The sequence below is a fragment of the Coregonus lavaretus genome (assembly GCF_964263955.1).
Source record: "Coregonus lavaretus genome assembly, chromosome: 14".
Lineage (NCBI taxonomy): Eukaryota > Metazoa > Chordata > Actinopteri > Salmoniformes > Salmonidae > Coregonus > Coregonus lavaretus.
In genome coordinates, this window is record NC_140001.1 from 34,772,800 (window position 1) to 34,789,572 (window position 16,773).

General features: G+C 42.9%; 1 long non-coding RNA gene across 1 annotated transcript; it reads right to left on the bottom strand.

Annotated features, from left to right (window-relative positions):
* Positions 1–14,235: 14,235 nt before the first annotated feature.
* On the bottom strand, positions 14,236–14,865 carry LOC311141330. Its single transcript, XR_014614212.1, has 3 exons — positions 14,538–14,865; positions 14,377–14,439; positions 14,236–14,301 (listed from the first exon to the last, which is right to left on the bottom strand). It is a non-coding gene; the product is annotated as an uncharacterized lncRNA (long non-coding RNA).
* Positions 14,866–16,773: the final 1,908 nt, after the last annotated feature.

The following is a 16,773-nucleotide window of genomic DNA, read 5'->3' on the forward strand; positions in this document are numbered from 1 at the left end:
TGTTTGATCAGGTTCAAGTCCGGGCTTTGGCTAGGCCACTCAAGGACATTCAGAGACTTGTCCCGAAGCCACTCCTGCGTTGTCTTGGCTATGTGCTTAGGGTCGTTGTTCTGTTGGAAGGCGAACGTTCGCCCCAGTGTGAGGTCCTGAGCGCTCTGGAGCAGGTTTTCATCAAGGATCTCTCTGTACTTTGCTCCGTTCATCTTTCTCTTGAAGCTGACTAATCTCCCAGTCCCTGCCGCTGAAAAACATCCCCACAGGATGATGCTGCCACCACCATGCTTCACAGTAGGGATGGTGCCAGGTTTCCACCAGACGTGACGCTTGGCATTTTGGCCAAAGAGTTCAATCTTGGTTTCATCAGACCAGATAATCTTGTTTCTCATGGTCTGAGAGTCCTTTAGGTGCCTTTTGGCAAACTCCAAGCTGGCTTTCATGTGCCTTTTACTGAGGAGTGGCTTCCGTCTGGCCACTCTACCATAAAGGCCTGATTGGTGGAGTGCTGCAGAGATGGTTGTCCTTCTGGAAGTTTCTCCCATCTCCACAGAGAAACTCTGGAACTCTGTCAGAGTGACCATCGGGTTCTTGGTCACCTCCCTGACCAAGGCCCTTCTCCCCCGATTGCACAGTTTGGCCGGGCGGCCAGCTCTAGGAAGAGTCTTGGTGGTTCCAAACTTCTTCCATTTAAGAATGATGGAAGCCACTGTGTTCTTGGGGACCTTCAATGCTGCAGAATCTTTTACTGTCTCGGAGCTCTACGGACAATTACTTCCACCTCACGGCTTTGTTTTTGCTCTGACATGCACTGTCAACTGTGGGACCTTATATAGACAGGTGTGTGCCTTTCCAAATCATGTCCAATCAATTGAATTTACCACAGGTGGACTCCAATGAAGTTGTAGAGACATCTCAAGGATGATCATCCTCCCGAGTGGCGCAGTGGTCTAAGGCACTGCATCGCAGTGCTAGCTGTGCCACTAGAGATCCTGGTTCGAATCCAGGCTCTGTCGTAGCCGGCCGCGACCGGGAGACCCATGGGGCGGTGCACAATTGGTCCAGGGTAGGGGAGGGAATGGCCGGCAGGGATGTAGCTCAGTTGGGCCAGGGTTGTGGGTTCGATTCCCACGGGGGGCCAGTATGAAAAAAATAAAATAATCTATGCACTCACTAACTGTAAGTCGCTCTAGATAAGAGCGTCTGCTAAATGACTAAAATGTAAATGTAATGATCAATGTAAACAGGATGCACCTGAGCTCAATTTCAAGTCTCATAGCAAAGGGTCGGAATACTTATGTAAATAAGGTATTTCTGTTTTCTATTTTTTATACATTCGCAAAAAAAAATTAAAACCTGTTTTCACTTTGTCATTATGGGGCATTGTGTGTAAATTGATGAGGGAAAAACATAATTTAATCAATTTTAGAATAAGGCTGTAAAGTAACAAAATGTGGAATAAGTCAAGGGGTCTGAATACTTTCTGAATGCACTGTATGAGTACTGCTCAAGGGCAATTCCACAGTAACAGAATTACGCTTTGACTATTTTTTTTTTCACTTTAAAAGGTATGCCAAACCAAAAACATTCATTTCAAAATTGAACAAACCATACAACTATGAACAAGGATTTTTTGTTTTACAATTTCCAATGAACATTTTACAAAAACAAATTTAGTGGAAGAACTGTGCAGATGCAAACTTTGCTAATGGAATTACGTGTTTTAATCACTTAATAATTTGTAAACAAAGTTGACATCAGTAAAAACACTATAACTAATTGGTAGGTCTACAGTTAACTTGTTACTTCTGTGAACTTTCATTATCCTCCCACCTCATGAGGGAGAGAAATTTGAAAATATCTTAAAGAATTACAAGGTACAAGGCAATATTTCTTAAACTTACAGAAGGTAAACAATTTCTCCAAAACTAAATATAAGTGTCGATATTAGTTGGCAGGGGTCCTTACGTCAACATTATTGGGTTTTGAAGTATTTCTGATACCTTTTAAGACCTTTTATGCTAGATGTTTTCAAATCCTTTACTTAAAAAAAAGATTTGTATCTATGCCTTAATTTCCCCAAAATATACTCTTAGCTGTCATTTGACACCCAATTTGATATGCTCGTATGAGCTTCACATGTTGTGCTCATGGGTCCTTTTCGATGGAAATGCACTCAATCATACAGCCTCAGACTGGAATGGAAAGTGAGACCAGCAAGTCCAAAATATCGTGCATCAATACATTCCCACGTTGTTTCCTTATCTGACATCATCATAAACATAGAGGAGGAATCATGAACCATGGGGTCCAATCAGACCAAGTGGTGGTGCTTTAAGAAGGGCACGTTCAACGGCTGACAAGAATGACAGCACGCCAAATCAAATGCCATTAAGAGGAGGACTAATGTTTGTTCACACCAAGTGCTTGACAGTATCCTCATCATTGTCACTTAAAGCATGAGACATCACACCCCTGAGAACATCATTTCACCCCTTATCTACATAAACAGTCTAGTTGTACTGTAGTGATTTATTTGAACTGCCGGGCACATGTTTTTCCACAAATTTCATCCCCATATACCGGATATGGGATCTTTTATTTCAGCTCATGAAACATGGGACCAATACTTTACATGTTGCATTTATATTTTTGTTCAGTATAAATCCAGTGAATTGAAATAAGATTAAGAAGTTGACGTTTGTTTTTCTTTTGGTAGAAGAATTCAAGCTTTCATTTCCGTTAATATTAGTGATCCACTACCCTATGAGTAACAATGAGTGATCATCAGATTGTGGTCATGCAGAACATTTCCACAATTACTAGCTAGCAGCACAATGCCACTTGCTTCCATCCCTTCATTCACCCGAAAGAACAACATGGCATATGTAGAATGAAGCACAATGAATAAAAGCCAATGTAGCCTTTGCCATCTGAATGGTTTATTTTTCTCTCTATCAAGCTTTCTATTCCTTTTTCCCCCCCCTTTTTTTCTAGTTATCTTTATATTTAAATGTAATAGAATGGAACAATTTTTCTTAGTTCCATTGATAAACTGAATCACATGTGACCTGGGTCTATTAAAGATGTTCAGCTGTTCTTGGAGGAAAACTGAAGAAAATACTTTATCCTAAAGGCCTTCATAATGAGACTTGACTGTTGAAAAACTTGACTCTACTTAATGCACATTAATGGGAATGTGAGCTAGTACCCTAACAGTATACTGTATTTTTTTTATCCCTTTTGTGACTACAGATACACAATAATGTACACCCACACACCAGCAATTAACCATGACATTTAGAATTCTACCCATAATAATACATCTGAGAACAGAATAGGAACGTGTCTTCCGTGTAGCAGAACAGGTCTGCTTCCCAAATGGCACCCTTTTCCCTATATAGTGCACTACTTTTGACCAGAGCCCTATGGTATAGTCCACTAGGGGATAGGGTGCCATTGGGACGCATCCCTTTTCAATCAAGTGTGATTGATCTGTTTACACCTCCCTGCATGTGGTTATGTTAAGAGACACGTCTCAAGTGTTTGTTGCTAAAGCCTACTAAACAGAACTACAGAAGTGGATTCATTGTGTGTGTGTGCACGGTGCAAGGTACAAACTCTTGCAGTGTGACGCCAGGTGCCAAAAATCAGCCTAACAATATCTACAACTAACAATAACCGATGTAATTATGAAATACATTTCTGAAATATACCCCTGATGGTTCAGTTACAGTACATCCACTTTTAAGCATTTTCATTACTGTGCTACAGTACAGGTGACCTTTTTCATGGCCAAAACTGACTATATTTAATATTTGGAAGCTGCACAAATGACACTTCATTGAGTAGACATTCTAAATGGCACATAGATAACAACATAACCCTAGATCAGGGGTGTCCAACGTCCGGCCCGCGGGCCGGATCAGGCCCGCAAACGGGTTTAATCCGGCCCGCGAGATGATTTTGTAAAGTATAAAAATGCGCTGCAATTTTTCAATAAAATAAACTGCTGTTCCAATTGCGTCCACTGGATGGCGCAATAGCAATTGTGTTAAGCAAGCAAACTGTTTATACCGGGGCAGAGCAAGTAGGTCAAGTCTGTGTTTACTCACAGCCGAGACATCAGTGACGCTGCAGTGAAAGCTAGCTACCTCATTGCTAATGAAATCGCAGTGGCTTCAAAACCATTTAGTGAGAATTTGTAAAAACATGCATGATGAAGGCAGCAGAGATTGTGTGCCCTGAAAAGCGTCAGGCTTTTGTAAATATCAGCCTGACAAGAAACACAGTTGCAGACAGGATTTCCGATCTTTCAGTGGATTTGGACAGCCAGTTGAAGCAAAAAGTAAAGTCATTTATTGCGTTTTCGGTTGCAATTGATGAAAGCACGGACATTACAGATGTTGCACAACTGGCCATTTTCATCCGCGGAGTTGATGACACATTGACCGTCACCGAGGAGTTCGTGGAGTTGGTGCCGATGACAGATACAACGACAGCAGCTGATATTTTTACCGCACTCGTCGGCGCGCTGGACAGGGTCGGAGTGGACTGGTCCCGCGCTGTCAGCCTGGCTACAGATGGTGCGCCCTCAATGATCGGGAAAAAAGCAGGCGTTGTGACAAAGTTCAGAGAGAAAGTGCAATCTGCAAATGGAGGACGTGATTTTTTTGACTTTTCACTGTATTTTGCACCAGGAGGCTTTGTGTTGCAAGTCATTAAAGCTGGATAACGTCATGAAGGTGGTCATCCAAACTGTTAATTTCATCCGATCCAGAAGCCTGAATCACCGTCAGTTTGACAGCCTTCTCAGAGAGAAAGACCACATCTATGGCCTGCCATACCACACTGAGGGAAGATGGTTAAGCCGAGGTGCTGAGGCGTTTCTTTGATTTACGAGAAGAAATTGAACAGTTCATGGAAGAAAAGGGCAAACCAGTGTTAGAATTCCATTCCGCAGAATGGATGCAGGACCTTGCATTTATGGTGGATGTTACAGAGCACCTGAATAACTTGAACAAACAGCTGCAAGGGCGCAACAAAGTTGTCACGCAGTATTATGACAGCATACGTTCTTTCAAGTTGAAGCTGTCATTGTGGGAGACGCAACTTGCCGGTGGTGATGCAGCTCACTTCCCCTGTCTGAAAAATGTGTGCGCGACCCAACATGTGGCAGACATGAAGCGGTTCAAAGATAAAATAACGGGACTGTTACGGGAGTTTGAGCAACGCTTTCAGATTTTTGGTGAACTGGAGAAAGACTTCAACGTTTTTTGCTCGCCATTCACCGTGAATCCCTTTGATCTGCCCGTCAGCATCCAACTTTAAATAATAGACTTGCAGTGTGACTCGGATTTGAAGGGCAAATTTGCCGCAGCTGGCTTGGACACATTTAATCAGAATCTCTTGCCAGGTTACCCCAACTTGACAGCCCTCGCTGCAAAACTGTTGTGCATGTTTGGAACCACATATCTTTGTGAGCAAGTTTTCTCTGTAATGAGCATAAATAAAACAAAGCTGCGCTCAAGGCTCACGCACAAGCACTTGAATCACATCCTGAAGTTGGCTGCCACTCAGGATGTGACGCCTGAAATTGATGCGCTGGTGAAAGCTAAAAGATGCCAGGTATCAGGAGTCAAATAAACTATGCAACCCCACTTAAAGTGCTACATGAGACACCCTGATATAGTTCTGTGATATACTTCTGTGAATCACTGAGGCATTGTGTGTTTGTGTGTTCTTTGTCCTCAGAACTTTCAAATAACTTGAGGTGTTTTATGATTAATAGTGATGTTGTGCTTTTGGACACTGTCCTCAGGCTCCAGCTTTATGTTTATATGTTTTTATGTTGATGTGCTATTGTTTTTAATTGTTTTTATTTTATTTGTATATTTAACCTATTCTTGACTCTGTGGTTCTTGCACTTGTTTGGGGAACAGGATTTCATTCTTTTTATCTACATTTCTGCCTGAGAAATGACCCCCTGATTATAGTTCTGTGATCTGTGAAACAGTTCTGTTAATCACTGAGGCATTGTGTGTTTGTGTGTTCTTTTTCTTTAGAATTTTCAAATAAACTTGACGTGTTTTATGATTAATAGTGATGTTGTGCTTGTACTATTTTGGACACACTGTCCTCAGGCTCCAGCTTTATGTTGTATGTTGATCGTATTAAAACAAAGAAAACAATCTGAAGTTGTTGTTTTTAAGTTATATATATATATACAGTGGGGGAAAAAAGTATTTAGTCAGCCACCAATTGTGCAAGTTCTCCCACTTAAAAAGATGAGAGAGGCCTGTAATTTTCATCATAGGTACACGTCAACTATGACAGACAAAATGAGGAAAAAAAATCCAGAAAATCACATTGTAGGATTTTTAATGAATTTATTTGCAAATTATGGTGGAAAATAAGTATTTGGTCAATAACAAAAGTTTCTCAATACTTTGTTATATACCCTTTGTTGGCAATGACACAGGTCAAACGTTTTCTGTAAGTCTTCACAAAGTTTTCACACACTGTTGCTGGTATTTTGGCCCATTCCTCCATGCAGATCTCCTCTAGAGCAGTGATGTTTTGGGGCTGTCGCTGGGCAACACAGACTTTCAACTCCCTCCAAAGATTTTCTATGGGGTTGAGATCTGGAGACTGGCTAGGCCACTCCAGGACCTTGAAATGCTTCTTACGAAGCCACTCCTTCGTTGCCCGGGCGGTGTGTTTGGGATCATTGTCATGCTGAAAGACCCAGCCACGTTTCATCTTCAATGCCCTTGCTGATGGAAGGAGGTTTTCACTCAAAATCTCACGATACATGGCCCCATTCATTCTTTCCTTTACACGGATCAGTCGTCCTGGTACCTTTGCAGAAAAACAGCCCCAAAGCATGATGTTTCCACCCCCATGCTTCACAGTAGGTATGGTGTTCTTTGGATGCAACTCAGCATTCTTTGTCCTCCAAACACGACGAGTTGAGTTTTTACCAAAAAGTTATATTTTGGTTTCATCTGACCATATGACATTCTCCCAATCCTCTTTTGGATCATCCAAAGGCACTCTAGCAAACTTCAGACGGGCCTGGACATGTACTGGCTTAAGCAGGGGGACTGCAGGATTTGAGTCCCTGGCGGCGTAGTGTGTTACTGATGGTAGGCTTTGTTACTTTGGTCCCAGCTCTCTGCAGGTCATTCACTAGGTCCCCCCATGTGGTTCTGGGATTTTTGCTCACCGTTCTTGTGATCATTTTGACCCCACGGGGTGAGCTCTTGCGTGGAGCCCCAGATCGAGGGAGATTATCAGTGGTCTTGTATGTCTTCCATTTCCTAATAATTGCTCCCACAGTTGATTTCTTCAAACCAAGCTGCTTACCTATTGCAGATTCAGTCTTCCCAGCCTGGTGCAGGTCTACAATTTTGTTTCTGGTGTCCTTTGACAGCTCTTTGGTCTTGGCCATAGTGGAGTTTGGAGTGTGACTGTTTGAGGTTGTGGACAGGTGTCTTTTATACTGATAACAAGTTCAAACAGGTGCCATTAATACAGGTAACGAGTGGAGGACAGAGGAGCCTCTTAAAGAAGAAGTTACAGGTCTGTGAGAGCAAGAAATCTTGCTTGTTTGTAGGTGACCAAATACTTATTTTCCACCATAATTTGCAAATAAATTCATTAAAAATCCTACAATGTGATTTTCTGGAATTTCTTTTCTCAATTTGTCTGTCATAGTTGACGTGTACCTATGATGAAAATTACAGGCCTCTCTCATCTTTTTAAGTGGGAGAACTTGCACAATTGGTGGCTGACTAAATACTTTTTTTCCCCACTGTATATATATATATATATATATATATATATATATACCATGATTTTTCCGGTCCGGCCCACTTGGGAATAGATTTTCCTCCATGTGGCCCCTGAGCTAAAATGAGTTTGACACCCCTGCCCTAGATGGATAAATGCCATGGAAATATCAACGATGCTTTGACAGCAAAAAAACAATTTAGCCAGCACTGTCAAACTGTGTGTGATAGAAGGAGTCAGGCGCAGGAGGGTAAATCACCGAATACAGAGTTTATTCCTTTCCATCACAGTTGCACTGGATAGCGACATACAAACATAGGCACAGGGGAAACTCTCTACCCTGGCATTCACGGTACAGAAATACTCCAAACGATATACAAGCATAGGGGAAAATAAATCTACCAACCGAGCTACTCTACTCTCACATGGAACAATCACCCACCCAGACAAGGGAGCAGTGGGAACACTTATACACAGACTAATGAGGGGATGAGAACCAGATGTGTGTGATTAACAAGGCAAGACAAGTGGAGTGATGATAATGGGAGCGGCAGTGGTTAGTAAGCCGGTGACGACGAACGCCGAAGCCTGCCCGAACAAGGAGGGGAGGCAGCCTCGGTGGAAGTCGTGAAACTGTGATCATAACATTGTCCATCTCATCTCAAGGGCTTTACGTAAACGTAACCCCTTGTCAAAACTGTGAATTTATGGATTGAGGACAAATTAGAGGCACTGAAGGCATGCTTTCTATGCAGATAATTTATTTCAGAACCAGTCGGGCAATTATAAAGCACAAAGATTGACACAGGCTATGTCCATATTTTGGTGATGACCAAAAATGACAGTTAAAGAATGAAACCATCGCTGTGATGACTGTGGTTCAAAAAAATTATAAAGGATACTCAATCTGGAAACTAGTGTGAACAGGTCCGAGATTCAGAGAGGTTAGTACAGTGGTCTGATGGATGAACGTTTCCTACTTACTTTACTGTCAAAACAACTGACTAGAGGAAATCATTTTCAACTAGCCTGAGGCTTTCCATAATGACAGAAGAGAAGGACATAGTCTAAGTATCTGGGTGTAAACATCAATAGAAAACTATGTTGTGTACAGTGCATTCCAGAGTTCAACAACTTTATTTTTAATGAGACCCAAGAGTTTACAAGTGGACTGCATATTATATAGGTGCACGGCAATCATATGCTCCAGAGTTCAACAACTTTATTTTTAATGAGACCCAAGAGTTTACAAGTGGACAGCATATTATATAGGTGCACGGCAATCATATGCTCCAGAGTTCAACAACTTTATTTTTAATGAGACCCAAGAGTTTACAAGTGGACTGCATATTATATAGGTGCACGGCAATCATATGCTTCAGAATTCAACAACTGTATTTTTTTATTAGACCCACTGTAGGTCTTTGGAGTTGACAATATGTTCGTCCTTTGGACATTCTCTAAGTCAACATAAAAAAAAAAAATGTTTGGTACATATTTGACAATTTCAGAATGATCCAAAACGGCATTGTCATTTTTTTGGGTTCCCGTTTCACACAGAATGACCCTTCTGTGTATCAGATGTGTTGTTGGTTTCTATAAAGCAACATGTACATTATATTTACAGTTTGGTCATTTAGCAGACGCTCTTATCCAGAGCAACTTACAGTCAGTGCTTTCAACTAAGGTAGATAAAATTACCACATATCACAGTCATTATCACAGCCTTCCTCAATAAAGCAACTATCAGCAAAATCAGTGCTATAAAGACAAGTGCGAGTTTTAGTGCAATAAAGACAAGTACAACAGTAAGGTATTAGCTGCATGTTTCCAAGACTACAAGTTCTCCCTGGAGATATCTCTGTTTGTATGTCATTTTAGCTTACTGTAGCTGGAAATAAATATCACCAAGCTGCTGTCAGACAATCACCCGTTGAGAAATTACATTACATTGGTCAAAAGAAGTCCAAGACCTAAGATTCATTATATTTCTATGATTTCCCATCAGGAAATAAATTGGGAAAACGTTTTTTATGAGCAATCTCTATGTCAGGCCAGGGTCAGCAATATGGCTTTTCTCTCAATGCCACTGTGTACAATGTACTGACCATAACTGTTATATATGTAAGGAAAAATATTGCAATGTCATATACGATGAACAAAAATATAAACGCAACATGTAAAGTGGTGGTCCCATGTTTCATCAGCTGAAATAAAAGATCCCAGAAATTTTCCACGCGCACAAAAAACGTATTTCTCTCAGATTTTGTGCACTAATTACTTGACATCCCTGTTAGTGAGCATTTCACCTTTTCCAAGATAATCCATCCACCTGACAGGTGTGGCATATCAAGAAGCTGATTAAACAGCATGATCATTACACAGGTGCACCTTGTGCTGAGGACAATAAAAGGCCACTTTAAAATGTGCAGTTTTTTCACACAACACAATGCCACAGATGAGGGAGCATGCAATTGGCATGCTAACTGCAGGAATGTCCACCAGAGCTGTTGCTAGTGAATGTAATGGGCGGGCAGGCATAAACTACAGACAACGACCACAATTGCATTCCACAGAGATACCATGAAAAGATCCTGAGGCCCATCTCATGTTTCAGCATGATAATGCACGGCCCCATGTCGCAAGGATCTGTACACAATTCCTGGAAGCTGAAAATGTCTCAGTTTTTCCATGGCCTGCATACTTAGCAGACATGTCACCCACTGAGCATCTTTGGTATTCTCTGGATCGACGTGTATGACAGTGTGTTCCAGTTCCCGCCAATATCTAGCAACTTCGCACAGCCATTGAAGTGGAGTGGGACAACATTCCACAGGCCACAATCAACAGCCTGATCAACTCTATGCAAAGGAGATGTGTCGCGCTGCATGAGGCAAATGGTGGTCACACCAGATACTGACTGGTTTTTTGATCCATGCCCCTACTTCTTTTTTAAGGTACACTATATATACAAAAGTATGTGGACACCCCTTCAAATTAGTGGATTCAGCTATTTCAGCCACACCCATTGCTGACAGGTGTATAAAATTGAGCACACAGCCATGTAATCTCCATAGACAAACACTGGCAGTAGAATGGCCTTACTGAAAAGCACAGTGACTTTCAACGTGGCACCATCATAGGATGACACCTTTCCAACAAGTCAGTTTGTCATATTTCTGACCTGCTAGAGCTGCCCCGGTCAACTGTAAGTGCTGTTATTGTGAAGTGGAAACGTCTAGGAGCAACACCGGCTCAACGCGAAGTGGTAGGCCACACAAGCTCACAGAACGGGACCACCGAGTGCTGAAGTGTGTAGTGCGTAAAAATCTTCTGTCCTCTGTTGCAACACTCACTACCGAGTTCCAAACTGCCTCTGGAAGCAGCGTCAGCAGAAGAACTGTTCGTCGGGAGCTTCATGAAATGGGTTTCCATGGCCGAGCAGCATCACACAAGCCTAAGATCACCATGCGCAATGGAATGCGTCAGCTGGAGTGGTGTAAAGCTCACCATCATTGGACTCTGGAGCAGTGGAAACATATTCTCTGGAGTGATGAATTCACCATCTGACAGTCCGACGGACTAATCTGGGTTTGGCGGATGCCAGGAGAACACTGCCTGCCGCAATGCATAGTACCAACTGTAAAGTTTGGTGGAGGAGGAATAATGGTCTAGGGCTGTTTTTCATGGTTCGGGCTAGGCCCCTTAATTCCAGTGAAGGGAAATCTTAACACTATAGTATACAATGACATTCTAGACGATTCTGTGCTTCCAACTTTGTGGCAACAGTTTGGGGAAGGCCCCTTCCTGTTTCAGCATAACAATGCCCCCGTGCACAAAGCGAGGTCCATACAGAAATGGCTTGTCGAGATCGGTGTGGAAGAACTTGACTGGCCTGCACAGAGCCCTGACCTCAACCCCATCGAACCCCTTTGGGATGAATTGGAACATGACTGCGAGCCAGGCCTAATCGCCCAACATCAGTGCCCGACCTCACTAATGCTCTTGTAGCTGAATGGAAGCAAGTCCATGCAGCAATGTTCCAACATCTAGTGGAAAGACTTCCCAGAAGAGTGGAGGCTGTTATAGCAGCAAAGGTTGGACCAACTCTATATTAATGCCAATGATTTTGAAATGAGATGTTCGAAGTGCAGGCGTCCACATACTTTTGGTCATGTAGTGTATCTGTGACCAACAGCTGCATATCTGTATTCCCAGTCATGTGAAATCCATAGATTAGGGCCTAATATATATTTTTTTCAATTGAATGATTTCCTTATATAAACTGTAACTCACTAAAATCTTTGAAATTGTTGCATGTTGTGTTTTTGTTCAGTACAATTTACAGTGATTAAAATTGATTTAATTGAACAATCTACACAAAATAATCTAATGTCAAAGTAATGTAAAATATAGTCATTGTGTAAGTTTTCACCTCCCTGAGTCAATACATGTTAGAAACACCTTTGGCATCGATTACAGCTGTGAGGTTTATTGGGTAAGTCTATAAGAGCTTTGCACACCTGGATTGTGCAATATTTGCCCATTTATTATTTTCAAAATTCTTCAAGATGTTGGGGATCATGGCTAGACAGCAATTTTCAGTCAAAACTGTAACTTGACCACTCCGTAACATTCACAGTCGTATTGGTAAGCAACTCCAGTGTAGATTTGGCCTTTGTGTTGTAGGTTATTGGCCTGCTGAAAGGTCAATTCCTCTCCTTGTCTCTGGTGTAAAGCAGACTGAAGCAGGTTTTCCTCTAGGATTTTGCCTGTGCTTAGCTCCATCCTGTTTCTTTTTATCCTGAAAAACTCCCCAGTTTTTGGCCTCATGGCAACATCCCTGAGCAGTTTCATTCCTGTCCTGCAGCTCAGTTCAGAAAGAAGACTGTCTCTGTGTCTGGGTGGTTTAATACATAATCCACAGCATAATTATTAACTTGACCATACTTAAAGAGATAGTCAATGTCTGATTTGTTATTGTTACCCATCTATACACTGCCCTTCTTTATGAGGCTTTCAAAAAGCTCCCTGGTCTTTGTACTGTAGTTAAATCTGTGCTTGAAATTCAATATTTGACTGAGGGACGTTACAGATGTTGTATGGGGGACAGAGGAAGGGTTAGTAATTAAAAAATAATGTCAACCCTATTATTTCCCTAATAGTCCATGTAATTTATTATGTGATTTGTTAAGCCAAATTTGACTCCTGAACTAATTCAGGCTTGCCTAAACAAAGAGGCTGAATAGGCAATGACTATGTTTTAGTTACATACAGTGGGGAAAAAAAGTATTTAGTCAGCCACCAATTGTGCAAGTTCTCCCGCTTAAAAAGATGAGAGGCCTGTAATTTTCATCATAGGTACACGTCAACTATGACAGACAAAATGAGAAAAAAAATTCCAGAAAATCACATTGTAGCGTAGAATCCCGTATTATCGGCATATTCAACAGCGTTTTAAGAAATATATTACCTTCAACAGTGTTATCTTGTGATCAAGCCTTCAATGTTTTGTGATTATTGGTGTCGTAAAAATGTTAGCTAACGGTTTAGCAATTAGCAAGTTTGACATTTCATTTGAAATGTTACTGTTATCTGCTTTTGATAAGCGGTTTAGCAAAAAAATACGTCCCGTATTATCTGTATACGGCCCCCAATTATTGGGCACCTTACTATTTTGTTCAATTACAAGATATATCCGTTTAATTTTGTTGAAAAAAGAGACACCAACCACGTACCCGAAGTGTTTACTAGATAGTTGACTAGTTGGCTAGTCTTCCGGTAAAAAATAATGATTTGCCTGTCAACTTTTCATTGCGTAGCCCGGTGCGCCCTCTTGTGGACTCTTAAAAAATGGTTCTTCACCAACATATTCAGTGTTGTAACCAAATGAAATATGAGTATTAATAATTTACATCAAATACACTTTAATTTCAGTTATGTGCATTAACATAAAACAATGAAAACACTGTTGGAGTTTGTGTTGCAGAGGTGCACTTGGAAAGTAAAGGAAGAAATACACAAGATGGGTTCAATAAATATATATATTATATTTTAGACATTTATTTTTTTGAACAAATAAATAATTTCATATGAACACAAACAAAACAAACAATTAAATCTCGACCTCCATTCCTATATTGTCACAAAAATCACAATAAAAATCCAGCTCCACCGCTACCTCTTGATCCCACTGCACACACCTGCAGTGGAACCAGTGCTGGCAAAAGTCACAGCACACCCATGGCACCTCGGATCTACACTCCTGAGAGGAGCTTGCAGGCGGATCACGGTCCCCGCAGCGAGCACAGCAGGTGGTGTCTTCTTTTATAAAAAATAAAATAATAATACAAATTCATTAATATGGTTTTGCAAAATGTAGAAGTTCTTCAACAACAATAGTAATTTATACAACTGAGAGAGCGAGAAAAACAGATTATGAAGTACCTGAGAGTGGTGCCATGGGTGGTGTGACAGATGTGACCGGTGTAGCTTTTCTCTTCCTTTTCTGTGCTGCAGTTTGAGAAAAAGTAGTGTTAGACAGAGCATGTTGCATGAAAACCCTTTTCAACTTTTTTACATCAATACCTCTGGAGGAAGCTGCAGAGGTTTTGGAGGAGGCGGAGATGACTTGAGGGCTGGTGCTATGTACTGTAGATATATAAAGATATATATATATATTTTTTTTTTACATTGCTGTTTTATAAAACAGATAACAGTCATTTTTTCGTAATTTAACATGTGTTTACCTGTGGAGGTGGTGGTATTCAAATTGCAGGGGGCAGGGACACCAGACGAGGCTGCTATGGTGGTGTGACCAGGGGAGACGGAGGAGGCAGTTGGTCCAGAGGAGGCCGTGTTGGTGGTGACAGACATGGGGGGTGGTGTGCATTGGGGTGGTGGTGGACAAAACCGCCGACGATGGCTTGGAGGAGCTGGTGTTTGTAATGGTGGGGTTGAGGGGCCGACGATGGTGTGGCCGGGAGAGTAGGCATGTGGCCTTCTTCTGCAGCTGGGGACTCCGGCGGCTCCTACAGGTGTTGCACACTGGGAGGCACTGGCAGTGGTGATGCAGCTGTCAGGAGGGGTTCCAGCAGGGGGTCCAGCAGAGGCGATGGCGTCAATGGTCTCATCCATGGCAGCCCTCTCCTGTGCCCTCTGTGTTCTGAGGGCTGCCCGATGCTCTTTCTCCTCTGCCCCGGCCCTCTCCTTCTCACCCCTCTCCTGCCACTGGCGCGTGTATTCCTCCACGGTGAGGCATGTGGCGACCACAGGGAGTCTTCTGTATCGGTCCAGCCGATACTTCAGGACAGTAAGGATGTGCCCCAGGTCCTTCGCTATCAGCCCCCCCTCTATTAGGGGGTGCTCTTCTAGAGCTAGGGATAGGACTGGAGCAGCGGCTGGGACTGGGGCAGGGGCTGAGGGTCCTCCTGTGGTCGCTGGGGAGGAGGTGCTGATGGATGGGACAGTGCTGCTGGTTCCAGTAGAGGCGGTGTTGGGACCCGGTAGGGTTCGAGACGGCATTAAACGGGACCTTTCAATGGCTGAAGGGTCAAAAGGGAAGAGGCCACACTTCTTAAACCCTTCCACCACATAGCGCATGTCCTTGCATCGCTGGTACGGGTAGCGGAATAATCTGGCAAATTCTGATTTGTTTACCATGTAGGAGTGGTCAAAATGGCTAAGGTCTCCAGCTACCTTGGAGAACTCAGCCTTTAAAGGGCCAAAGTATGCCACGTCCAGTGGCTGCAGGACATGGGTCCAGTGTGGTGGAAGACAAAGAAGTATAACCCCTTCCCTTAGTGCCACCGCGAGCACTTCCGGGTCCATGTGGCTCTTGTGCCCATCGAAGAGGAGAAGGAGAGGGCGCTCTTTCACTGCATACTTAATGAAGTGCTGAAACCACTTCCTGAACAGGTCCCCGTCAATGTAGCCACTGCTTGACCGTCCATACAAGGCTTGGGGGGGGCCTCCCAGTGTATAGTGGCCACCGGGGAAACACTTGGGGTAGATGATAAACGGGGGGACGTCCTCCCCAGTTGCGTTGAAGCAGGCCAGCACTGTGATGTGCTCCTTGGTCCCCGGAGCCTGCTGTTACACGTGTTTTGCGCCCCGGGGAGCCAGCACTTTGTGCCTGCTCTGGTCGCTACGAAACCCAGACTCATCGCAGTTATAGATTTGTCTGGGTTTCTCCCTCAACCCACTCTCCTCCAAGTGCTTCTCATAAGAAGTGAAGAAGGTGTCCATCGTCGGACGTGTGGCACACTCAGCTCTCCCCCTATCCAGGGTGTCCGGCCTCCTCATGCTTAGGTTATTGTGCCTCCTCCTGAACATTTTCCACCACCTCTTCCCCAGTGGTGGGATTGTTTCCCCTGGGTGCCGAAACCTACAATAGAATAGAATATATAATTGTCCATCCAGGATGAAAATGTTTGTTTTGGCATCACCATACACATCCACATTTACATCACACACATTGAGAACAGTCAGTCCACCAATCTACATACATAAACACATAGAACACCAAATACCTGCGTATTTTGTCGGCGTATTTCATCAGCCTCTGTCTGGTGAAGGGGAACCCATGGCTGGCGCAGTAGATACAGGACTGCACCAGAGACTTTTCATCCTCTGGTGCAAGCAATGTGGGTGGTCCACTGCAACAACCATGGGTCACCCGGCCGCTCAGCCTGTCCGCCAGGGTCTGCCGAGGTACACCATGCACCTTGGTAGATAAGAAAAGAAAACTGTTACTAGCAGATAAAATTCACATACACATGGTAATCTCCTAAAAACAAAAGATGCCTAACCTTGGCAGCCTGGCGGATAGCCATCCCTGCCCCGCAGTCCTCCATGGCATGGAACATGTCCACCTCACTCCACTGCTTCCTCTTGACTTTCTCCATGCTGCAGTGGTAAATACATGTAGCTAAATAACTTGGCATACTATACATATTTTAGAAAGATAACTCAATCTGAATATGT